Source organism: Passer montanus, unplaced genomic scaffold, assembly GCF_014805655.1.
Source record: "Passer montanus isolate IOZ18808 unplaced genomic scaffold, ASM1480565v1 scaffold18, whole genome shotgun sequence".
Classification (NCBI taxonomy): Eukaryota; Metazoa; Chordata; class Aves; order Passeriformes; family Passeridae; genus Passer; species Passer montanus.
This window is the reverse complement of record NW_024365381.1, coordinates 14098794-14126693: the sequence shown is the minus strand read 5'-3', so window position 1 is coordinate 14126693 and position 27900 is coordinate 14098794. Positions and strand designations below refer to the sequence as shown.

At 37.4% G+C, this 27900-nt stretch overlaps 1 protein-coding gene across 4 annotated transcripts in view; it reads right to left on the bottom strand.

The window, feature by feature from the left end:
* Positions 1-27900, bottom strand: part of FUT8 (fucosyltransferase 8) — a 97189-nt gene that overhangs the window by 68896 nt on the left and 393 nt on the right. For 3 of the 4 annotated variants that reach the window (XM_039705397.1, XM_039705400.1, XM_039705399.1), the window contains one exon: positions 6875-6951. The gene's annotated coding sequence lies outside the window, so the exon portion shown is untranslated. Of the gene's footprint in view, positions 1-6874; positions 6952-27602; positions 27715-27900 lie in introns of those variants that run through there. The other variant, XM_039705398.1, reaches the window with a different exon arrangement.

Sequence of the window (27900 nt, the reverse complement as noted above, 5' to 3'; positions counted from 1 at the left end):
GTTTTTGTAAATATTCTGGCCCCTGTTCACAAGATTTTGTAACTACAGAAAGGTGCACAACACAGCTGACATTCCAGAACCTTCTTTGTCACTGACTATGATTTATAAATGGTTTTACAATGCTCTGTGGGATGCTAATCACAGCATTCAGGAAATTATGAGGACTCAAGAGTCCACTTCCCACAACTTCATTAGCGGCTTTTCAGTGTCCCCTTTATGAAATACATGTGGCTCATCACACCAGTTTTCATTCAGCCACTCTCCAGAAGATACATGAATTCTTCTCAGAGGAGTGTTATGAACATGTAACAATAGCATACATAATTTTTCTGTATTTTTTTTTACTTCAGCAACTACCAAAACACATTGAAATGAAGATAATCAAGAAGAAAGGATGCATGACACAGATGATGCACAAAAACCATCAACTGCTGCAAGTGTTCACTGACCACCTGCACAGTGCTGAGTGGTGCTTTTGGGTCTGTGAGTAAAGCTCCGAGCTGTAAGGTCACTCACTTTACAGTTACAGGAAAACCAGCAATCTCCTTGCACCCTTCAGACTATGTTCATGCCAAACACAACTGCACATAATGCTGATGACACAATCCAAGTCAATTGACAATGGTGCAAAATGGAAAGATTGCCCTCCAGAAGCTTGCAATTCCAGACTACTATCTGCTTGAAGGGAAATATAAAGTAAATAGCTATTCTCATACATTTAGAGATACTAAAAACGTGGCCTTTGCCCAGTGCTGCAACTGTAACATGAAGGAAAAAGCACATTTTAACACAAGGGAACTTCTACATTGTGATGAATCAAGAGAAGAGAGATATACAGTAGTTCTGCCTTCCTAAGACAATCTTAAGTTTAGAGGGGAAAGGAGTACTGAGCATATTTCCTGGAAAGGAACATGTTCAGTGGAAGAGTGCAAAGCCAGCATTCATTGAGAAGGATTCTACCATTAGCTCGACAGGTGAAAAATCTATACACCATCTAGAAAGGAGAAAGGAGTAATACAACCACTGCATAAGAAGATGCATTACGATGCCTGAAAATGCATTCGGCTGGCAAAAAAGGAGCTGGTAATGCCTTGAGACAAGGATGGATTTCACAGATTTAAATTCCTGTTACTGTGATACATTGTATTTTACATGGTGTTTGTGACAAAAATGTAACCAGTAACATGCTGACTTGGGTAAGGGCGTGTTAATAGCCTGCCCCCAGAGGGGCACAGGGCACAGGAAATTGGGCTGGGATTGCTTGACAGTAGTCTGTAATATCTTCCTTTCCCGAGCCACAACATGAGGTCTCAGCTCCATCTGCAAGCCCAATGGCAATCCTTGCTTTCTTTCCATCTAATGTGTATATTCTGCTATACTGTCTTGCTGCACTCTAATACATCATGACTACCATCTTTGCTTTGTGAGCCAATGATCACACACTTTCTCTTATTTCTTGCATCAGCACCACACATGCTCTCCAAGAAAAGGCACATGTTTTACTAAAACCATACATGAGGTTCAAACACATTAAAAGAGAAAATGAGAGAGAACAAATGATTCCCAGATAAATTGCTCAACTACTTAGATACCAAACGTCTGTTTTCAGCTCTCACCAATGCCTTTTCATTTAGGATTAAAGTTCACGTCTTCAAAACTGCTCAAGTAACACTTCAACAGAACAGGCTTCTTAAATCTCTAAAATGAGATATACTTTCCCAGAACCTGCATTTTTACAGCTCTCTTCTAAACCTCTTAAGACTATTTCTGACTAATCTTAGGAACCCCAAACTAGCCATTATACACTCACCACAGCCCATTAATATTGTATACAGCAGTTAATATCACCTCCCCTACATCCCTGCTACTGCTTCTGTTATTCAAAACCATTGTCTCTAATTCATAAGTGCAATCTACAATATTGGTCTCTAGACCTGAGATCACACATTTGGCTCTATCCAAATACTTTCCAGTTCAACTTGCCAGGCAATTTAACAGTTAGTGATCTCTTTCTATCAAATTTAGACATTTATTAGGAGCAATGTATTCTTCCCAAGAGCTAAAGACAATGACCAAGAACCTCCTGCCATGTAGCAATGAGGGAGCCTTCTTTAGAGTCTGAAAGTTCCCTCCTTACTGACAGGTTTTTGGATTCATTAACCAATTTTAATACAGTTAACATGAGTTACAACAAATATGCTTAGGCAAAATCAATGTGATTAAGACAGTATCATTAGGATCAGTTTCAAGTGAATCACCCTACAATTAACCTCTGTCTTGATTAGATTTTTTTCCACATACTGGCAAACATCTAATTTTTCTCATTCCCTTAGACTTGGCTTATTTCAACATTTGTTTAAGAACAAAAGAAGTAACAAAAAAACACCACCAACACACCAAGACTGAAGTCAAAAAAACCAAAAACAAATTAAATTAAGATTTTACTATGCTAACAGGATCTGCTAATTTCAGATGTATTTATTAGCCACTATTTAATATAATCCAAACTATAAAGAAGTACTGAATTATCAATGTAGTATAATTACATAATTTAAAAAAGAGCAATGCCAAAACAACTGCAGAATATTTCTATACTGTAGATGTCGCCTTGACACCTATCTACATCTTGTTCTTCTCCCCATGACAACTACAATTTCCTTCACTCAACGGCAAAATGTGTGCAGGACTCTCACCCCCTCTTACAATTTCATCTAAAAATTATAATATTAAATAAAAATTCACAACTCACAGATACATTTATCCCACATACATTATCTCTTTATTTCATACTATACACAAAGTTTTAAAAATCCTGTGATGTACATCCTCATTTATTTAACTGAAAGAACTTGTGAAGCAAGTTGTGAAACTTGTGAAGCTTGCAAATTGTGAAACTTCTTTCCTGGCTATTTCCTCTGATCTTGTCCTGTTAAACAACTTGTCATTACAAAAGTTTAGTTTCATGTAACAGACTAATCCTAGACATTTTAAAAGGTATAGACTACCAGTGGTATTTGAAATTTGGCTTTTCAGACACTGTAAAAATAGTACTAATTTAGAGTCAAATAATATCCACCAGGTTATCATGTCTAGTTTTTTTTCAAATTTTCAGTTTATATTTTAGATTTGGACTATTTAAGTTTAAAATTAGATGCATTCAAGATACAATGTTACTTAGTCCATTGAAAGAAGTATTAAGCTAAAAAATTTTTTTAAAAAACCTGCAATATGCAGGAAGAGATCCTATGCTCCTTCTCAGCATCATTTGCAAAAAGCTGTTCTCCCTATGCTTCATTCACAAAAGAGACAGACAATTAAGGGGGGGAAAATTTTTACCCCTTAATCAGCCTCTTATTATTTCAACCTCTCTTCACAGGTCTTGGATCAAACCTTTTATTTGCAATACTATTTTCTCCTGGACTCTCCACTTCAGCAAGATGATTTTGATTTCTTGGTGTGCATTAAGTGCATGGTTCCTAACTGCACACAATGACCCAGTTGACTCCATTTCTACCCTAGGTTGTGCAGAGAGATCTACATCAGTTTTACAGTGCTCAATGACAGCACTTTCATTTATTCATCCTGGTGTGATGTTACATTCTCAGAACTTCTTTTTGTGCATGACACTCTTGATTTAAGGTAGCTCTTAACCCTCAATTTCTTTCTTCAGAACTCTCAGCCATTCCTTATCCTGGACTCCCCTGTTTTCTTTTTCTTTAATTTAAAATCAGGATTTTAAGTTTGCCCTTAATGGCTTGAATCCTGTTTTTCCCTGCTCATTCTAATTTCTTGCTTCGTGTTAAATTCTCCTCCAATCTTCCAACCTCTCTGCAGTGTCTCAGCCTGGTATCATTTTTCACTGCAGTAAACATGTGTGTCAATGGATCCATTAGCATCCTCTTTTCTTGAAAAGAAAAACATAAAAGACTGTTGTTTGTGCCTCTGCATCAGAAATGACTTATCTAGAAGACACTTTTAATAAAGAATATAGTTCAGAGAGACAGAGAAGCAGGAAGCAATCTTTCAAAGAAGAATCCAATCTAAATGCCTACCAGGATAGAAGAGCACACTGAAGCCAAATGTTAGAACAAGAAACAGACTTTGCTGATCCTCAGGCAAGAGGGAAAGTAGCAAGTAAGATCAGTTCTAATAAAATAGCAGGGCTAAATCAGCAACATACCCTCCTGAAAAAGGTATTTTCCATCAAGAATCATACACTGATCTATACAGATATGTAGAAACAGAGAATATGTATCTGAGATTTTAGATGCCCTTACAATAAATAAAACTCAAGATATACAGGCCTTTTCCAGAGATTAGTTTATCTTGAAATGCCCATTGCAGATTAATCTAACTGAGAGAATATCCGAGAAAGGATAAGAAAGTGTTAGAGAATGCAATAAAAAATGTTGATTTTATCTTTATTTCTCAACAAACTACAGAACAGCAGTTCATAGATGGAATGGATTAGACTAAGTGTGAAATATGATTTGGGGAAAAAAAGGAAAGGCTACCATGGAAACATTTTTATATCTGAAAAGAATCAGGAAAAAATATCAAATAAGTATATGGATGATAATACAGTTTCCCCAAGCCATACTGTGATAGCAGAAAATAATTCCAAATGCAGCTTATTACAAAATCTGACCAGAAGCAGGAATTCAACACAATCTATGGATTGCATAATCAATATTACGGGGAAGATTTCACCTCACTGTAGCACTCAGTTACTTGTCTCAACCCAGCAGCATGACCTAGATCTTACCTAGACACTGAGCCCAAATCTGCTTTCCTCCACTGCTCAACCTCCCTCTGTAGTTGAGCAATGCAATACCAAACCACCGGCTTAACTATAGCTCCAGGCACTGCAGTTTATAGACCTGCTCAAATCCTTTTAATTACCCTCCCACACAAACTAAACAGAAAAGGCAAGAAGAAGTTTTCAACTACTGTGTCTCTTTCTTGCCGAAGAAAGGAGCACATCTCTGCTAAAGACAGTCACAGCATCACCGCAGCTTCCGGACCACACAAGGGAGTGTGAACAAGAACAACAGGAAGTACAGAAGCAAGCGATCACATATGCATGCATGCCTGCAAGCAGGCTCTCACAAGGAAACAGATTTTAATTTACAAAACTTCAAATTAAGATACAAATTGTTCTCTTACGTAACATCATGTACAAGGGACCAGCAAATTCTGACTACAAGTGAGGTTTTGAGAAGTCATGAAAGTTCTTCTACCTTTGAATCATTTTCAGAGCCTGGAGCACACACATACTACACATGGAGCTGGAGAGTTGGAGGGTGGGGTGGGGGAAAGACTGTTACAGATTTCCTAGTTACCTGCTAGGATTTTTTTCCCTCTGAATCATTGCTTCTACTCCATATCAATAAACCATTCTGACTAACTGCAATGGCTGGGTGGGATCTGGCAAGATTAGCCAATTCTAGTCTGAAGCTTCCACAGAAGTTTGATTTTCTCCAAAATCAAATCATGTATTCCCAGCCTAACAACTTCAAGAGAGCATTACCACAAACTGCTGGGCAAATCCACTGACTGGCAGCTGCCTGAAGGGACAGGTTTATGCTCCCACACAGCCACACTTTGCTCTTGCCTGCAGAGTCTCTCTGCTTCTTCTGTACCATTTGGACACTTCTTTGAACAGTCATCTGAGTTGATCCATCCCAAGAGCCAAGAACCAAAACCTTTCCTCTGGATTTGTGAGGTAAATAGTTAATTCGTTTCAGTAGGAGTCAGAGAAGAAAGCTGGTTCAGGAAATGGAAACAAGTCCTCTCACCAACAGGAAGCAGTCAAAACACCTAATCCAGTTTCAAGACACCTACCTGGACACTTGGAAAGCTATCACCATATTCTTTGTTATGGCCTGGCCAGAAGGTCCCTAGAATATTATCTGAAATCCCACTTTTATTTTTTTTTTAATAAACTATTCATTAAACTCTACAATAGCACAGTACTTCTAAAGTAATAAGTGCACAAAATAAATCAAAATAATTGAGAGCATTATTTAGATGTTGCCAGCTTGACAACCACTAGTGAAGTTGGGGGAACTGTAAAAGCATCAAATTTGCAACAAATTTGCTTGAACTCAGCCAAATTTGTTCAATTGTTGAAGTTTAAGAAATTTTCACAACTTTCTTGTCATAGTTAAGAATACTGATCATAACAGTCTTTTCCACAGTTGCATCAAAAAATAATAAAGTCATAACATGCTTGGTTTTCAAGTTCACACCCAGATTCACGTTTCAGCAAAGTTCACTTCATTCTTTAAGCATTCTTCTCGAAATGAAGAGAGTTACCTTTCTGCTAAGTTTTATTTAAATAAAAAAATGTGTCCTCAAACAGGACTATTATGGTACTTGCCAAGACCTTCAAAACCACAAGAATCTGAAGCACTGGATCTCAGAGCACACAATAATTTCCACCCACAACAGCTTAGTTGCTTATAACTCTTAAAAAACTTCATGGAGTAGGGCCTGTGCCCAGCCTCTGCAGAAGACCAGCTTACCTCTGAGAAATACATGTAATATCTGTAATAGAGATGGAAAGGGCCCAGAAATACTGCCAGAGAAATACAGGATTTTGTACATAAGACAGAAGGCACATAATGAACCTACCAAAGAATTTCTCTTTTGAGAGATGAGAGGCAAAGAGGAGAAGGGAGAGAAACAGGTGTACAGAGCAACAAACAGTGAAACGGGTATCTGATTCACCCATTTTGTCACTGATCACTGAAAAGTGAAGGACCTGACCTCTCTTTTGCAAAGTTTCCTCTTCTCAGCTGGCAAAGACTTATCAACAAAAGAGTAGTTTCCAATTGTGAAGGCAACATCATAAAGAATGAGAAGTACTTACAAGCAATAATTATTGTTCAAATTAATACTTTCAGGGATTCTTCTTCCTCACTTTCATTTTGAAGCATAGACAAGTCTCTGAAAGTAGAAGACGAAAAGCTCGTTAGTTTTTATCATGTAATCATTTAGATTAGAAAAGACCTTGAAGATCATCAAGCCCAGCCATAAACCTACCACTACCAAGTCTACCACTAAACCTTGTCCTTAAGAGCCACACCTACGTATCTTTTAAATTCACCCAGGGGATGAAGGCTCAACAACTTCTGTGGGCAGCCTGTTAGAGTGCTTGACAACTCTTTCAGTGAAGAAAAAACTGTTTTAAACAAAATCTTACTTTGGGGTTATCAAGGCATGGAGTTAGTACATAATTTCCTAACAGTTGTCTCACTAATTCAGAATGGCAGCACACTACAGAACTAAATGTTGATCCCTGGCCATTTAACAAAAAAGCAATCAAAAGCTGCACTATCAGACTCTGAAACAGCAAGAAAATGGTTGTTGAAAAAGCTTATTTGTGAACCTGACTTCAAGGAAAGGAACGAAAGAAAGAAAAAAAATAAACAGGAAATCAACTAAAGCAACAATAGTACCAGGAACAAAGGAAAAAAAATTATAATTGCTTCAGATAACTGACTTTTACTGCAATGAGAATTCTGCCAAATTAGTCTTATTTTTGAATGAAAATTAAGTGATTTTCTGTTTCAAAGAGAAGCTTCAGCAGCTGTACTGTTAAAGGTGAATTGGCAATGTTAAAGCTCTCAAAAGCAGCAACAGTGATAAAAAACAAATCTGAATTCTCTGTTTTCCTATTCATGTAATAAATTGTTTAAAGTAATCAGCACCTACAAAGTCAGAGCCCATGAACTTCCAAAAATGGAAAGCCTGAGGGAAACAGGGAGATAGCCTATTTTCACTTCTATTTGAGATTGATAGTCTGGGTGTACTTTGGCTAAGGCACTCAATGAAAAGGTTATAGCTTTTGCTGTGATAAAGCATCTCAGAAACTCTAATCAAAAAATACAACCCAGTTGCTCCATGTATAAAAAGCAAAATCAGAAAGAATAAACTCATTATTTTATTGTAGCTCTCATCAAATCAGCTGCACTGCCTGCTTCACAAAAATTGAAAAATTTCAGCTGAAGGTGATTCAAGAAGCCAAGCAGAACAAAATTCAGAGTCCACATGCTGCAAGAGGTAGCCCTACAGGGAACACATTACAGCATGGTCTAGAATGATGCTTATTCTTACTTTTGTATGAAGCATTATGATGTATTTTCTTACAAGTTCATGCTTCCAACCTCATTAACAAGTAGAAGGTAGCACATTATGTGAGCCATACATATGGAAAAATAGATTTAGACAGACTGACTCATGGTAAACATGAAATAGAAACATTTACATTTCATATAATGAAAAGAACTATTACTAAATTTACAAGTTGATTTATTTGTAAGCAACAGAATTGCAAGCAGTACCAAAAGGCCTTCCAGTCCTACCAGGCTGGGCAAATCACCGTGCTCTACCTTACTAAAAGGACAGAAATAAAGCTCTTTTGGTTTTTTCCCACAGTTCCATAAAAAGAATACAGTCACTTTACAAAAATTGTGATTATCTTAAAACAGCCAGTCTACTCTGAAACATTCAAAACTACCAAAAAGTTTACAATTTTACAGCCCAGTATTACTAATAAATCCCTGAGATTTGAATTCTATTCATAATGTAAAGACTGGAAGTATTTTTAAAAATCTTTGCATTTCTGCTTCAACCACCTCAAGAGTATTTACAAATATCACTAATTAGACAGCAGCTCCTTCCAGCTAAATTTGCTCCCTTACACAGATCTTTTTGGAGACAAAGGTAATGAAGTGAACTTATGGATAGAAAATTTTAGTTATATGCCCCGTTCTGACTTTGGATTTCTGGGGAAGACTAGTCATTGCCTTTTTTCTCTTTCTCTTTTTTAAACTAATCTATTTATATATATATATATATATATATATATATATATATATATATATATATATATATATATATATATATATATATATATATATATATATATATATATATATATATATATATATATATATATATATATATATATATATATATATATATCCTTATAAAGGATTCAATAATATCTGTGGTGTTCAATCCAGTCTCCTGCATTACAACCAAAACCAAGTTCAAAACATTTCATCAACACTTTTCATGTAATTTAAGTTGCATTTCAAAAAGACACAAAATTTGAAAGCACAAGAGCAAGGTAATAGAGTTCAAGGATGCCATGCTTTAGCGACTGTAGCTACAGAAGTGTTAGATGAAAATACCTGCATCACCTTAGGAATACAGAGGGTTGCAGCAAGGAGGAAGAAAAAAAGGAAGCACTTTTCCCATCCTTTCTCTATTTGACTGGGGCAAACTGATTTAATTCTGAACAGAGACACTAGACCCATATGCCAGGCCAGGACTACTTTCCCAATACCACAGGACAATCAGACACATCACTCAAAATCCCACCTTTAGAGAATGCAAATTGTCTCTGCTTCAGAAGAATATAAACATGCACAGAAGAGAAAAAAATAAAAAACATTCCCTTTAGGTATGGATAGGGACAAGATACCAGTAGTAGATCTGATGAACAGAATTTGAACAGAAAACTGAAAACTTTATGACAAATAACAATCATATATTTCCTTATCTGCTCTACCCTCTGAGTCCATGATCAACCTCATCATCTTACACAGTATTCTTAGATAAATTCATAAAATATCATCTTGAGCCACTGAGTTTCTTTCTCCTCTTTTTTGGGACTAGACCTCATCCTCTGATTTTCAAACAAGATTTTGCTGTAAATTTATGCCTCAGATATATTTATTTTCAGATGTTTCTCTCCCATATATGCCCTCACACCCAATAAAGACCATTGTTATTTCTTCCCGGGTCCTACTTGCCAAATGCTTTATTTCTCCTCTAAGAAGGCAAATTCAGCTTAATCACACTACCAGTTCTTTCTTATCCAAATGACTTGCTCTTTTCTGAGTGTGACTGTGATCAGAGCTAATGCAAATCTAAATGTAAATCAACGAATGCTTTATTGGCTGGTCCTAACAATCTGTTTTTAAAAGCTAGAAACCAGCTGGTGTGGTTTAGAACCATGCTACTCTCACCAAGCCACATCATCTGAGAAGGAAGTGGATCATGAACTGGGTCATACAACAGCAATCTGCCTCTGATCACCAGTCTGGGTCTATCCAGAGTTCTCACCAGTGCTCAAGTACATGAATTTACAACCTATTTTTTATTTATTAAACATTTTCTATTACTCCAATCACATAAATCTATTCCCAAGCATGATAACCCTACCTTCTCTAGTCCAAGCAATTTCTGAAGCACACAGACTAGCTTTTTAATAAAGTCACCCACATTTTCCACTGCCAGCTCTACAGTTTCAAGTTTCAAGAGAAATGACTGAACCTATGTTAGGGAGAACACTGCATGAAAGGAATCTATTTTAAACAACTTAAAACATTTAAACACAACAAAACCACTTCCAGCAAAAATCAGTACATTGGTAAAGAAAAAGAAATGGAAAATTATTCCTTTTGTAAGGCCAAGTGAGGCTCAGAACACTATTTTTCCAGTTTTAAGAGATAATGTATGTTTCTAATGGAGAAGTAGGCATATAACTGAAAAATTGAATTTGATTTCTCCTATACCCATCAATCCATTTGCCTGGTAGCACTGCTAATTGCTGGTACTAAGCAAATTTCCTTAAACAAATATGGAAAGAAAAACATCCCATGAAGACAGAAGGAAAGCTAATCTTTTTAATGTATATATTTTAAAAGTCATATACGGTTTTCTACATACATTACATAACGGTTTGGGGTTTGGTTCTGCTGCTTTTTTTATTCAGATTCCTTACTGCTAAGAGCTAAAAAAGCTGGCATATGCAAGGTACAAAGTCAAATCATCAAACTTCTGTGGCACAGAGAAGCAGCTCCCAGGAATCATCTGTTTTGCAGAGAAGTGCACAGGATTCTTTCTGCAGTTCAATTTGGTACAGGAAATTCCCCTTCAAATAAGCTTTGATTACCACTGGTTTGAGAAGAACATAGAAGTTGGTCAATGAAATTCCACTTTCAGTCAAGCCAGATCTGGGAGCATTTTCCCTCAATATTCATCAAAATAAGCATAAAATACAAAGATCTCCCCACACTTGTTTTTCTTCATAACACAGTACTTTGCCACTTTGACCTTGTTCTAAGAGTACACCATTTTAAGAGCACAAATAATATATAGGAACAAAATTTATTATGATTAAGTGCTTATCCTTTGGAGAAGAAAATATAAAATAGTTGCTTTCAGGTACAAAGGTTCTTCATGATACTGAAATTTTGACATCTAATGGTTTCTCAAGGCACAAACTCAGAACACTACAAAACTGATGCAGTACACAGAACAGTGCACAATCTGCTGACTTCTTTCATGGACATATTAAAGGGCCAAATGAAGAACTAAGTTACAAAATAACATCTCAAATATAAGCACATTTTTAACCTATCCACCTGCCAGCAGGCAGGTGACTCAGAAGGTAATAAACCTATTATTGCACAGTTCTCAAGTTCCTTCCTGCTCTTCTCCTTCAAGACACAATGGCCCAACCAGTTGCCTCATTTCTCCCTTTTATTTGTATGGCCCTAGCTGACACATCCCATCATTCCTGGCTGTTGTTCAGTGTCTGCAGGCCTACATTTTTCACTTTACAGAGCTTCCTGTATGCTAGAGTAACATTGCTAAATGCATTACATTATTGCATGTGTAGTGCAAATTTGGGGAAAATTTGGAAAAACACTTCAAGCACTGGACCTCTTTTTGTTCTCTCAAATCCAGGAAAACATATGCTTCTTTTCCCCAGAGTTCCACTTTTTCTCAGCCATGTGAAGTGCCATCTGTGCTTCCCAGCCTGGCAGGCTAAAACTCTGCTGTCATTCAAATCACCAGTGAGCAAATTAAAGGCAAAGACTGTCCTCTTTAATAAAATAACAAGACTTACAAATGGCAACCTAGATCACAGCTCCAAAGGAATGAGTGGCAAGCGTGGGTAGCTAAAGGGTCACAGGGAGGAGAAGGTGGCAAACAGCAGAATATCTCCAAAGCTTCTTTGCAAACTTCTGTTTCGCATCAAGCTAACACAAGAACTATGGGAATAAAAAAAGGGTGGCTGCAAATCTTGGAAAGTAAACAAAAATATAACTCAACTGACACAACACATCTCGTGAGATCCTCCATCCTGTTAGAAGGCACACTTGGCTCAGGGAGGACAGATATATAGGGTGGGGCAGGAAGTCTTCTCTTGAATATTTACAAATTAGTATCTGAAATACAGACTGCAAAAGAAGCTAAACACTCCACATAACATTAGAATGGGGAAGTTACAATGAGCAGGAAAATGTAGACCTCCTATAAATTACCAAACCAGAAAATTTAAGTGGATGAGGGAGATGGATGGACTATTGAGATTGTTTATTTCGTTGTTTTGTGGGGTTTTTTTGGTTGTTTGGTATAGTTTGGGTTTTTTTCTAGACAGCTGGCAGAATCATTCAAAGCATAGGATTTAATATTAATGATTCACAGAGCAGGCCTTTTAGAAAGCAGATCACAGATAAAACTAAGTTAACCTCTAGTTAGTAACTGGCTTAACTATTACATTTACAAAAGTTAACCTGAAAGGTTACATCAATATATTAAAGACTAAAACTTTCCCAGACACTGAAATGCAAATCATCATGTCAGAACAAGTCCTGAAATACTTTTGATAAAGGCTATCTGCACTCTCCCAACCTCTGGGAACAATCTGAGGGTTATCACATGGCTGGGAAAACTTCCAACAGCACTGCGCACACAGCTACCTGTTTTAAGGCTGAAAGATTAACAGAAAGGACAAATCTCAATCTGTGCCAGCTGTCCTCAGTAACAGACAATGGTCCACTTTATTAGTGATGATGCAGTCAAAGGGGATTTGAAATCAAACCAGCTTAAGGAAACTAAAATTAAGTGCAGATAAAGTCTGGAAAAGTACATTTAAAAAAAAGAGGAGAAAGTAGTAAGTATCTTTAGAAATTCAACCAAAAGAATGAGAAAATATAAAGGAAAGAAAACCACACAGAAAGAACACTCTAAAGACATTGGCTAATGAATGAAAAGGCTGGGAAAAAAGCTGTCAGGAAAACCCAATTAAGAATGTTGTTAATTGAGAATACAGTCAACATATAGAAAAAACAACAATCTACAAGCTGAAATGCTGGCAAAACCAATTCATTTAAAATCAGGTCAAGAAACAATTTCTTTTTAAAGGCTTTGAATTTGAGGGAGTAAATTGTTCACTCAGTTTATTTGTTATCAGTTGCAGTAATTAGTTCAAAAGAGAAAGTCCACCCTACTAAAAGACAATGTTTGACAGCCACAGGGAAAAAAAAATCAGCAAGCTTCACAGAAGAAAGATAGTACCATACATTTTACTGAAAAATAACTGTGATGCTGAAAACAAAACACAAAGGAACTTGGCTGTAAGCCAATAAAAAAAAAAAGTCTTATTTGTTTCTGGTTCATATTTATATTAAAAAAGCTAGAGAATCTTGCTATTAATTTTGCAGAATCATTTTAAACTGTGGAATTTAATTCATACTATCAAATTTCTGTCATAAAGCAGGTGAAGTTTTTTTAAAATTAAAAAATATATACCTTACACTGCAAATACCAGCTACCCCTACAAATACCGTTACTCAAGTCTTTTACAGTCAGAAAAAAATTTATATTGAAAGAGATGTGAACACACAAGGGAAATACCAACAGAATTATTAAAAATCCTCTATGTATGAATTGAAACAATTAATTTAGTAAATTAAAAGAAAGAAACCATATTTTCTATTGTGCCTTAGATGCCTCACCATTTTCTTTCTTCATTTTTTTTCTACCTTCTGAAAAAGGTAAGTTCTTCAAACCCACCCACAGTGAGCACATGGTTTGATTTTGCTATGGAAATTATACTAGGAATTCATACGTAATTTCATCTTTTCTTTAAAGCTTTTCAAAGAAGAACCAAATAAAAATCATAGCACTTTATTTCAAAGTCTATCATCGATCAGCTTGAGTGATTCTGCTTTTATTAACTGACTGGTCAAGTAGCAGTGCATTAACAAGATTGTGGTCAACCTCACTGCTGTGACTCAGACCCATACCAGCAGCTGTGCAGATTTCAAAGATAGTATCAATTCTGTACTGCTGCCACTGCTCCTCCGTGGGAAGGCTAAGAACAGATGCAAGCAGCATTCAGCAACCAGGAAGCTGAGAAAAAAAGGAACACAAAACACTGCTTCCCTTGAGAGCAGTGCAGCTCCATGTTTATCAGACATGGTAAATGTTCATGTTTATCAGACAGGTTAATCAAAGGTAGATCTTCAAACAAATCTTCAAACGAAGTCAAGAAGACTATCAAATTTAAGATCCTTGGAATTAAGATCAAAGAAGTGGTCAGGGATTTTCAATAACAAAATCTGAAAGACTTTTCTGCAATGTCTGTTAGGTGCCTGATAATGAAGGAAGCTGAAAATCTGTATTAAATATAACTCCATCAGTATTAATATTATACAGAAAACCCATGTAATTTATATCATTCGGTGCAGCAGAAAATGCCTTGGAATATATTCCTTGATACTGCACACCAAGTTTTACAGAACCTAAATTGTAGGAAAAAAATATGTACCAATAGTAGGGTACATTTCATTTCAGAGAGATTTGAGGTCTTTTAAGTTGCTGGTGTTGGAAAAATTTTTGACATCTTTTCCTTGAGCAGGCTTCACCACCGACTAAAGCAGCATGATATTAAGAGACTACTCCTTCAAATGTACGCTTCAATGTTCTTCCTGAAGTGGTTGCTGTTTTCCTATCTCCCACTTTTACTATCCATTAGCCAATCTTGTAAAACTTTCTTACTCCTCCCATGTTTAATTTATGAAAAAAATATTTAGCAAACTATACAAATGTCCTTCCTACTTAGGGATAAAAAGCAAAAAGGTTACATGTTGATTTTTAATCCAGTTGAATTTCCTCTTCTTTTCTCTTTCAGTTTATACTGTATGAAGGAGAGCATACAGACACTGCAATGAATTTACCATGGGTTAAAGGCTCCACAAAAAAGTGCTTCATTCACACCCAAAGCAAGCATAGATTGGTAGTAAGTCAGGTTTCCCTACAATACCCAATGACTGTGATACAAGCCACGCTATGTGACCAGTATAATCTGGTATAATTATATATTTTTGTACATACCTCTGTCAATATGCATATAATATGGATAAATTTAATCTACCCTATACATATAACCCAGTTTTCAAACAGCAAAGAACTTTACAAATTGTACCAAGCATCACTTCTGTTTTCCTTTGTAACAGCTGCTTCATTTAACCATAGATCACCCTTTGCCATCAGTTAAGAGATGCTGGCAGACACCAAGCAAAGAAAACAAGGCAGTATTCAAACACCAAGAGATACAGAATTATGAAAATGGGGTTTCTGCTAAATCCTGATCCCAGAACAGGACAGTAAGAAAAGAAAAGGTAGTATATGGAGGAACTCTGGGAAACATGAAAGAAAAGACATTGAGACAACATTAAAAAAAATGTAATATGTAATCTTAAACCTGATATACAAGCAAAATTTGTAGCAGCTTTCACTGTACATTTAGTTTTACAGAGACACAGTTTGACATCAGTGCTGTCCATCACTGAACTCATTAGAGAGCCTACGGGATAAAGAAAGACAAACTTGTCACTACACTTCATACACTTCCATCAGGAAACAGGAAGCCTAAAGCTCAGAAAGCACAAGATAAAAGACAGATGAGAGACAAAATGTTTTGCTGAAGCTCAAAATGCACCCTCAAAAACTAATGAGTCTGCCTTCCAAATATCTTTACACACTGTACATGCTGTCACCAATTACATATATGTAATTAGAGTAATTAAGGGGAGACAGACACTTGTAATAGTACAAATGCCATTAGAAATCAGTTCAAATGACAATATTCCATTTTGGTTTACCATTGTTTACTCTTATATACTGTCACACTGTATTTTTTTTATGTTAGCACATACTAACTGCACATCTGGGACTATCTACCTTCAAAATATCAGTAAGTCTTCACACAGCATATGCAAACACAGCTGAAGATTTCTCAGATGGGAATCCACAGTTCAGAGCATTTTTTCATCTACAATCACATCTGACCTAACGTAAGAATAAAAAAAAAGCCATAATAGAGCTCTGAACTCTAGATACAATTCAACACCAGGTGATGGCAGTTAATAAACACCATATTAATGAAATATTTTTAAGGAAAAACCAAGAAAACAACTGTCCAAAGGAGCGTTCCAAATGCTTCCATTTCACAGTACTAATGATTTTGAAAAGAACAGTTAAAACTATAACCTTTTTAGATAAGATATGTTTAAACCAGATAAATAATCAATTTCATTGTGGGTGCTTCTGCCAAGGACAGTAAGAAGTTAAGTACTACACAACTGTAGAAGACTTCAAGAGAAAAGCCACTAACAAAAGGTTAGCAATCTAAAGATTTCCTATTTGCTTATGACTTCAAGGAGGTCTTGCATAACAAAATGGCACAGAGAACATTAGGTACACAAGCAGGTTTCTACTGTCCTAGAAGTCAGATCACAGTAAACCCATTTAAGAAACAAGAAACTGGCTAAATATGTTTGACTTATAGTTGCCAGTGAGTTTTACCCACTATTTACAAACTTCTCAACAATAAACATTTTCAGGAACACCCAGGTTGCACCTTTGCTGTCTAACACAATATGACCATATTGTAGCATCTCACATCAGCGTCACAAGGAAATATATTTAAATGAAAATTTAGGAACTGTGAAAAAGTGTTTCTGTATTTATACTAGCTATATGAACATGAAGAAAGCCAAAAGGCCTGACTCAGCATCAAAAGGCCTGCATGCACCTTCAAAATAGCACTATGAAATAAATAAGATACAATTCTGCTTACTTTTTTCCCACTTATTTCTAAATATAACCATGTAATTGACACCTTGGTTAACATTTCTGATGGGACACTAAACTATTAACTCCATTTACTAGCTCAGATTTTTGAAAGCATAAAAATTAGTCATATAAATCTATAAAATCAAATGGTCAAAATTAATCATTTCATTTTCTAAACAATCTATAGCAAAACAACTCTCCTATGAGGAAAGACTGACAGAACTGGGTTTGTTCAGCCTGAAAAAGAGAGGGCTTCAGGATAACCTAATTGCTGCTTTCCAGTACCTGAAGGGAGGCCACTGGAAGGTATCCCTGCCCATGGCAGGGGGGTTGGAAATGAATAATCTTAAAGGTCTGTTCCTACACAAACCATTCTATGACTCCATAACATTCAGGATATCAAACCAATGCCTTAATCAGCATGGCATGACTTGAAAACACCTGAAAATCTGAACTATGTTGTACCACAGTCAATTTTATGCTCATCTTCCAAATCTCTCCACTGGACAAAGCAGGATGTTAGGTAAGCAGGAGAAAACCTGGAATCAGACAGGCCAAAGTACAACAAAAGGCATCCCCAACGTTAACAAATATGAAAGGACCAATCAAAGATCTCATGGGGTGGGGGGGAAATGTCACATCAACATGTCACATCAACAAAAAACTGCAGCTAAAAAGGACTTAGATTTAATCTTTCCTAATGACAACTCATGTCCACTTGACATAAAAAGTTGGATTAAAAGGTATTTTAACCACAGGTGAAACCTGTAACTGTGAACAAACCAACACTGAAGACATGCATGCAGTTAACCAATCCACTCAGCAGGCATACAAATGTGTCAGTTCCCCTTCCATTCCTGTGAAAAATGAACAAGCCCAGCCCAAAGAGCCACAGCACCCAAACAGCAAACCTGAGACTGATACAGTTGGAATAGTAAATGTACTCTCAATCTGCATAAGAACACAAAAGGCACAGTCTTGAAAGTCTTAACTGAAAATACAGTTGGTCACAAAACTGTGACTGTCTCTTCAAAGCCAGGATAGCAGGATCTTATCTGCTGCAGGACTTCAGGACACAGTGGATTTGGAAGTAAGCAAAAATCAATGCTCTGTAAAACAGTATTTCAAACTCATTCTTTGGAAAGTCTAGCATCAAAACATCTCTGGTGAAGAGATGCCAGCATACCCTGTTACATCTCAATGCATGGTTTTATGACCCTATGTCAGATTTCAGTCCTTGGGATATTTCCTATTCTTATTCCAACAGCTTGAAACAACTAGATGTGTTTAATGTGCCTAAGGATAAACTGTGAGTGACTGTGTACACATAGAGAAGGGTCTTAAGAGCAAGCAACTGAGTACAGACCATGGTCTCTCAGCTCTTCTGTAGACACAGAATCTGCAGAATTTTTAACATTACCTATGCATGATGCTGCAGTACGGTGTACAGGAAAATCAAACAGGCATTTTAAATTATGCTGATCTCTCTGTATCTCATATGTATGCCTGGCTCCTTGAGAGACAAACATTCTCTGCTCTACTTATACCAAATTCCTCATCTGTAAGAGCACTATCTGTTGTAATTAAGTGAAGAAGGATAAAAGGGCTTTCTCACATGCATTACAAGGATCCTGCTGCCACTGAAAAAAAGTTACATCAGAAAAAAACATCAACAACCTGCCAGGGGACATCCCCCACTCCCTAGGAAGTACACAAAGCATATATCTGCAGAATTTGAAAATACTGTCACAGGATGTAATGTAAGCTGCCAGACTACCAAAATTGCCATCCATCTTTACAGCCTGGCAGAGCAAACTCCAGAGTATTGATACCTAGTCCAGCACCACCTCATTGACGTTACAAGACAAAAACCATTGCAAAGAGAATGTCTAGCAGTTCAGTCCAAAATCCAGACTGCTGAGTAGGCATCTGCAATGAAGAATAACTCAAGGAGAACATCTTTCAATGCCACTGAATGCCTCCAGTGGGCCACGTGAGGAAAAAGGTGTAATTTATGCTGTCCTAGCTGCTATAACTTAAAAACACCCCAAGCAATAGACAGATCAAAAAGTCAGATGCTGTACTGTTAAAAAACAAATCCCAAGATAACTGTGAAACAGATTTAGTTATTGAACAGAAATGTGAAGACATGCATCGAGAAGACTCTAAACTGTGAACAAGTCATTCTAAACCCCAGACTACAGAAAAAGGAAGGGCAGAGACTATCTAAGCATACTGAGACATGGCACAATACCACAAAGGTATCTCAGTTAAACCCCCAAAAAGAAGGAAAACATTTATGTTTGGTTTTAAGTTTTTCTCTTGTATATTCAAATCTTGCCCTAAATAAGAAACAAATGCTTGCCTAGGCAGCTGAGAGAAACTAAAGACATAGGTGCACTGCCATGAATGGTTTTGTACAACTAGGGGTGGAAGAAAATCAAAAAGGGGGTGAGGGGGACAGACACATCAACACATTACAGCCACATGACTGTGTCCTTGAGAGGGAACAGTTTTTGCTGTTACTGTGTGAGCACTGATTGTCAAACAAAGGAAGTTGTTTAGCAAGCAGTCAAAAGGAGAAAAAAATATCAGCTAAGTATAGCATATCAGGTATACTACATATTTTATCATCATAAATAGAGGCACAGAGCTAAAGACAAAGGTTCCATGCAATCTGAAAGCTCACATTCTGAACTTGGTCAAGAGATTTTTCCTTAGAGGCAAAGGGTTTTAAGAAGAAATTTTTGTAATTGAATACATTAATGATTTAAACAAATGTTTTTACTATATGTTTTATGAGGTCTTCAATAAACAGCATATTGGATAAATACTTACTTTGATATTTATTACATACATTAAAAACAAAACTTAAAAAAAAATAAATTCCAAAAAGCTTAACAAATATATTGGTACCTATACAAATCAGATTTACTTTGAAAAGTTACTTTGTCACTGCGCAAACAAACTATGCTGAAGTACAACCTATACAAATCAGATTTACTTTGAAAAGTTACTTTGCACAAACAAACTATGCTGAAGTACAGCAAAAGTAATATAACAAACCAAAGATGAACATTGGGAGGTTATGGGAAGAGAATTCCTACTGCTCTTCTACAAAACCTTTTGTAAGAGCAATGCTTTGAAGAAAGAGTTTAATTCACAGCCAGTCAAAATTGATGTCCGTAAGATATTCACAGCAATGTTCCACAAGCTTCTGAAGAGTCTGTAGAATGCAGAATTAATAATGTCATTGTGATATTTATTGCTATTAACTGCCTCACAAAAGAAATTCTCTAACATTACAGAAAATTATTCATCATACTATAAGATTATGAAGCAAGCATATAATGAAAGCACACTCCTAAAAACCATTTAAATTCAGAATATTGCTACCACAAAGCAATTGTAGCAGCACAAACTTCATCAAGCTCTAGAATGACCAACAGATTAAGTATTTATTTTTACCATGTTATATATTCTGAAAATAAATTATGCACATTATACTTATAAATATCTAATATTTGAAGGAACTAAATACAATCATTTATTCATGGAAACTATGCTTTGCTACAGAAATCATCATTTGTTTTAGGGAGGATATCTAATGAAGAGACAAAAACCTCAGAAAAAGATCATTCCTCATATAACATCTCATACTTAAATAACAAAAAATAAAAATAAATTTTAACTATACATATACACCCACCCTGTTATTTCACAGTAGTTCTTTGCAACAGGCAACTCTTCTGATTTGAAGACTTTTAGCCAAAAGTCTTCCAAAAAAGTTACTGGGCTCCTTGCATCTTAGGACTACATCTCTTCTTTTATTTATTCCTCACCCTGAAAATGTGGCAGGGGAGGGAGAAAAGAGCAGGAAGAAACAATAATCATCTGAGGGATCTAGTATATAATATTTGGGGGGGGCGGGGGGGTTGGAAATCAGAATTGATTGCAACCGATTTAACAGGTTGTCAGAAAATCATAACCTTGAAATGATGCATTATGAGCTACATAATATGAATATACATACATATCATGACAAACAACCAAGAGAGATCACCAATTTTTAAGGCTGACAGATACTTCCTTGTAGAAGAATAATTTTTTCATTTAAGTTGCCAAAGGCTTTTCAAGATGATCCACTCTGTGCCAGGTGTCTATGTCAAAGCTGCTTCAACTTTTGCATGATATGCAAAACATATTTTTCCTCCTTCCAAGGAAAGCTACATAAAAATACACTTTTGCCTCATCACAAAAGGTTTTCTTCAAAAAGTTTAATCACTCATATGCTTTAAGCTGTACATGCATCTTTCTAAGAGACAGCAAAATGCTTACTCTGACATACAAGTGATGCTTTTGTCAAGCTCACTGTAATGTTACTGTTACTGATTGTGTTTTGATATGTTGCAGCTGAGCCACCTACATATTCTGTCTGTACTTATTCCATTCCTGTAAGACTCCTGGGAACTAAAGATCCACAGCTGTAGACTCACAGGATAACATAACTTAGAAGGGACCTTCACATGTCCCTCAGTCCAATCCCCTGCTCAAAGTCAGATATAAGAATGGGTTGCTCAGCTTTCCTATTTGGGTCCTGAAAACCTCTAAGACAGAAGCTGCACAGCTTCTCAGGGCAACCTCCTACACAGCTTCAATAACCCCCATGGAAAGTTTTTCTTTATATCAAACCTGAACCTTCTGTGTTTCAACTGATGAACACTGCCTCATGTCCTCTCCCCAAACACCTCAGTAAAAGAGCCTGACTCCGTGTTCTCAGTGATGTCCTCAAAACAAAACAGTATGTTGTTGTGTGATCCCACTGAGATCACCTGTTTCTCAGTTGAACAAACCTATCTCCCTCAGCCCCTCCTCACAGGACGAGTGTTCCAGCTCCCTAATCATCTTGGTAGTCCTCCACCAACTTCACTTCTATTTATCAATGTCTTTCCTGTATTGAGAATCCCAAAAACTGGGCACAGCACTCTAATGCAGTCTAATGAACACCAAGTAGAGAGCAACAACCACTTCCCTTCTCTCTGCTGGCTGTGTTCCTTCTCATAGAGTCCAGGATGTTGCTGCCCTTCCTTTCATTAGGCTGAGAGAGTCAGGGTTGTGGAGAGTGAGAGGGAAAGGGAGAGGAAAAGGAGAGAAGGCTCCTTTGAAACCTTAGAGCACTTTCCAGTACCTAAAGGGCGTCTACATGACACCTGGAGAGGGACTTCTGGCAAGGATATGTAGTGATAAGGCAAGGGGAAATGACCTTCAGCTGAAAGAGGGAAAGTTTAGATAAGATACTAGGAAGAAATTTTTTACTGTGAAAGTGGTGGAACTCTGGACCATCCAAAACCAGCGAGGTTTTGGATGTCCCATCCCTGAAGTATACAAGGCCATGCTGGATGGAGCTCTGAGCAACCTGCTCTAGTGGAAGTGTCCCTGCCCATGGCAGAGCTGCTTTCTAGCCTGTCAGTCCCCAGACTGTACCACTGCAAGGTGCTCCTCTTTCACCAGTGTAGGACTTTGCAGCAGTTCTTGAATAAAGCTCCAGATGGGCCTTGTGTTCACAGTGACAAAGTCCCCCTGAGCAGCAGCCCCATCAAAAAGCACAACTCTCTCTCCCCCCAGTTTGGTGTCATCTGCAAGCACAAGAGCATACTTTGGCACTATTCAGCACAAATCACTGCAGTACCCCTCTTGTTACCAAGCTCCCTATATGACACATTAAGCACTTCTTTTTGAATCCATCCATCCAACCAGTCGTTTTTATATCTTCTAGTTCTCCAGCAATCTGTAATGTCTCAATCTGAATAGAAGAATATCATTGGAGATTGAGTTGAAAATCTTGCTAAAGTTCAGGAAAATTAAATCCACTGTTCTTACCTCTTCCAAATATTCAGTCAGCTTACCACAGAAGGCAATCTGCCTCGTCATGCATGATTTACCTTTGACAAATCCATGCTGATTGCTCCCATTCACTTCCTTCTTGTGACCAGAAATGTGTTCCAAGAAAACCTATGCCCTTATTTTCCCAGGGACAAAAAGGAAGCTACCCAGTGTGTAGCTCTTCGGGCAGTATTTTGGCCTTTTTTGAAGGGTGCAACATATGCATTTTTTCAGCCATTGAGAGGGTCTTCTGGTATCCAAGATGCTAGGGAAGGACCTCGCTGTGACACTGGCCAGCTCTATTAAAGTTCACAGGCACAGTCCTTCTGGCCCCATGCACTGGTAGGATTCGAGTCATCTCAATAATCCCCAACTGAATCCTCAGCCACTGCTGGCAGCTGCTCTCCTCAAACCCTTGTTACTAAGCACGGAGGCCGGGGAGACCCTGCTGGTGATGCCTCAGTAAGGAACAGAAGGATCAGGGTACCCCAGCCTTATCTGGGTCCACTATGACACATCACATTCCAAAAGAAGCTCGTATTTTACTTGTGCTGCTTTTCACTACTCAAGTACCAGAAGAAACTCTTCTTGCTGCCCTTGATCTCCCTCATAAGCATCATCTCTAGATAAGCATCGGCTCTCTTGATGTCATCCCTATATACCAGGACAATTTTTCTAAATTTCTCCTTCGTAGCTATCCCAGCTGCCCCTGTTTGTATATCCCATTTTTGCACTGCAGCTCAGACATGAGTTCCCCACACAGTCAAGCTCATCTCTTTATAGGCCTGCTTGCTTTCCTATCAGGATGGATCACTGGCATCTAAATTTATCATCTCAGTGATACCCCTGCTGGATTCAACAAGTATGAAAACGCAAGCTATCCATGTAAACAAGAGAGTGGAAAAGAGAGGAACCAATAAAATTTGACTAAAGAAAGAACTGCAACATGGGGAAAAGCTGATACACTTGACACAATGAACACAATCTTGAATTTGGGATAAAGACCAAGTCTGTGACAGCTGGGAAGACAGGCAGGAAAGGAAAAAACAAATTCAGATGAGGGAAGCCAGGAAGAATGAAGCACAAAATTGAAGGGGGAAAACTACAGAAGACAGAACAGGAGCCAGAGGAAATGCACAACACAGAGAGGAGAGATCCTTTCTATGACAGAGAACTGGATGTGAAACTGAGGGTAGTAGACAGAAATCTGAGACCAGGAGACAAGACTGTGAAAAGCTAGGAGTGATTCAAACAGTGAAAGAAACTGGGATAAACAATTTATTAGTTAGAACCTCTATGCACAGCAGTACTGGATGTCAGATAGAAAGCCCTTTAGCAAGAAACAAACTGTTTACTTGGGGAAAATAGAATAGCAATAAAAAATTCAGGATAGGGCAAAGAAGATTAGGACAGGGATATCACACAAGGAATAAGCAGAAAAATCAGCATCCAACAGAATATGTTCACTCCCAGAGCCTGGAATAGAGCCCAAGATTACAGAGTTTCACCTCTACTTTCAAACACTTCAAATTCTCAGAAAACAATACACAGACAACATCATTTGGAGCACAGCTGAATTACAAATTACTAGTATCACATTCCCAGCTAGCTCAAGTGGCATAAGTCTCACGGCAAAATAGACAAATTTCGGCATTTGTAAAGACTTATATGCTATATACATATTAGTCATATGTGCAATCCCACAGGACAGAGGGTATCCTCGTGTCCATCAGGTTTTCTGACTTTTTTTTAATCTAGAATGTTGAACATTTTGCTTATGTGCATAGAATTTTGTGGAGTTTTAAACAGTTGACTACCAAAAACCTAACCATCAATAAATATATATATATATATATATATATATATATATATATATAGTCACATCACAAAAATTAAAGGTTATTTGATCTTGCTCCCTGTGCCCTTGTGCTCAAGGTACTATTGCTGTGTTACTGAAGAACGTGTTAGAAAAAAATAAATAACAACATTATATTATATAAGGACCTTGCCATATGCACTGCAAATGTTGGCAACTGTGTTATTAATAAGACAGGTATTATAGGCAAAGTGAGGGAATTAATACTGTCCTGGAAATTTTTATTTTCTTCTTTCTTGCACACAAATTATCTTTAAAAGAAAAAAAATATATATCAAAAACTTCTACAAACTTTTAATGAGCAATTCACTCTTCATCAAAATTATGGACTTAGTACCTTGGGGTTAACACTGCAACAGATTTAAGTATTTATACCTGCAGTCTAAATCAGCACACACCATACTACAAATCACGCAATGAGATCTTTTCCAGATATGCATTCATGGATCCCTGTTGAGGGGTTTATTAAAAACAACCAAAAAAAGCCAGATTATTGTTAGTAAATTAGACCTTTATGGGAAAACATCTTAGAACACATAAATCATTAAAACATGGATAGATTATTTTGAAAAATCATATCATAAAGGTCCTAAATTGGATATTCAACACAAAGGAATACATAATATATCTCTGGAGACTTATATGAAAATATTACTAGTGAAACATGCAAGCACTAGAGACTGAGGGTAATGAAACAGCAAAAGAGGAAATTAAGAAAGTACAGTATGAACAGCACATAAACAAATATTGAGGCCACACATTATTTGATACCAAGAAAAAGGATTCAGTATGGCACACTGAACGCCATCTATGCCATTCTATGCTGTAAACTGAAAGCAACATTGTAGGGAAAAATGTAAAATTTAACCCTACATTTATAGGCCACATTATAAGAATCTCTGATTCTGCCATTTCATGATTTGTAAGAGCTTGATCTTGCAACTTAGAAGTTCTTTGGATACAGTTTTTGTTGCATGATAGCAAAACACATATTGTAATTCCCAAAAAAATAATCACACATTACTTCACTTGCAGATGATTTTCATCATACACGAGATGCATATTAATGCAATCATACATAGCATGCATCATCTATATTTGTTTTCCTTATTGTATTAGAAGCATATTCTGTGACCAGACAACAAGCTTTAATTAAGTCACTTTTGCTTTGACACTAGCTCCCCCTCCAGACCAGCCTAAGATTCTAGTAATGACTTTTTACTTTAATTCTGACTCTGCAACAAGATATAAATACTCAAATCCAAATCTCCTTCTTCTTTATCCTCTGAAATGTCAATGAACAGACTGATCTGATAAAATATAAATAAAATTATCATTTATTATTTTTAACTGCATACATTCCAAGCCTGGGAAAATGATTTGGTTTAGAAAAGATCTGACAGATAAAGCACCTACTGCATACAGCCACACAAAGACAGAAATGGACCAAAAATGAAATTTTTACACTGTGAATGGTGTGCAATATTTGTAATACACAAGCACTCAATTATACAATCAAGTCTCTATTTGAAGTCTCAATAAAGTGATCAAAAACCACAGATGTCAAACCAAAGAGAAGTCCCTATGTGGTTTGGTACAGCCTTTACCAATTCACTTAAGGTGAAGCAGCTCCATTTCTACTCCAGCAAGTATAGCTAACTTATTTTTTCCCTTGTATTACCTAGAACTAGTATATTTTCAGTCGTTCAGCTAATGAAACCGCCAAAATTTTAAACAAATGAAGAAAATTGACTAAAAGGGAAAGAAAGCTGCAACTTACAACTGACCTTCTGCATTTCCCAGTTGTCAAATGTCCTGGCAGCTGCATCACTGAAAGAGTGAATTTGCCTGATTCAACACTCCGAGTTGATTCCTGCCTTTCCCTCATTGTTGAACTTTTAGCTCAGAAAATATGAGTAATTAATTATACTTCCAACTTTGAAAAAGGCTGTCTTATTACATGTAGTTGGGAAAATATGCAAACTTTTAAATATGCCACTGTGCCTGCTTAAGGTAGATATACATATAAAACTTAGCAAGCATCACTAAAAATCTGGCAGTAAGCATACCTGCAATAACCGGAGAAACAGACACTACTGGAAATACATCAAAGCAGAGTCACCAACTCCTCATAACTAGTTTTCTCTAATAATGAAAGGAATTGTAACAGTCATCTGTAAAAGCACCTCAAGCACCAGCAGCACAGGCAAGCTGGCCACTTATTTGCTTTTGCAGTTCAGACTTTTCTGAAGTTTTTGATGACTTGCAGTGGAAAATTACTTGGAAAAATAAATAAGATTAATACTATAAAATCAAGAAACCTTTTCATGCTCACTTATTCTGAAGTATTTACTCCAGTAACTTTCAGGCCTAGACATTAACATTCCGTACTTCAGGACACAAAGAGTATGTGTGTATATATATGTAAGTACACATGTACACTGAAACATACAATTTTCAGCTGATGTGTATATTTCAGTATACAAACACACACAGAGCAAGAGGTGCCAAGTGCTAATACAAGATCACAGATAAAGTACAGGATTGTTGTGAGCACAGGGTTGTTTGCCACATCCATGTACACACAGCATGTGCATCACAGCCTACCATGTGTGCGTTGAGGGCGCAAGGACAGCAGATACTGCCCCGAGGAAGTTAGTCTTTCAACAAGCAATTTTACAGCTCATGCCTTTGCCCTTAGGCTTCTTGGTACAATCTGCACCACAGCACTAGAGTTTCTGCCTCTTGCACCCTCAACCAGGAGCTTCTGAAAGCAGGGGGTCACAGCCTGGTCTTCGCAGTGCATCAAGAACACACTACTTGCACACACGTGTGAAAGACCTGAGCATACATCAAGCACTAATTCGCCCAGGGGTAAATCGCCAGAGCCTACCAGTAACAGGATCCACGACCAAAGCCAGTTGTGCCGAAATACAGGAAAGGTCGCCGTGGGAAAAGCCCCAGGCAACAACCGCTGGCTCTGTACCCGTGTCAGGCAAGCACTTCCTCGAGCTACCGGGCGGCCCTAGAGCGGGAGGTCCGTGCTCACAGCCCACGCTCCCCGTGTATTCCTCCTCCGTGCCAAAAGCCGGCGTCCCCTCGGGCGGCCGCAGTTCCCGGGACAAGCAAAGTTGGAGGCCGCCCCCCGCGCCCTGCGGCCGCGGCGCACGGGACGCGGCAGCCGCGCTGCG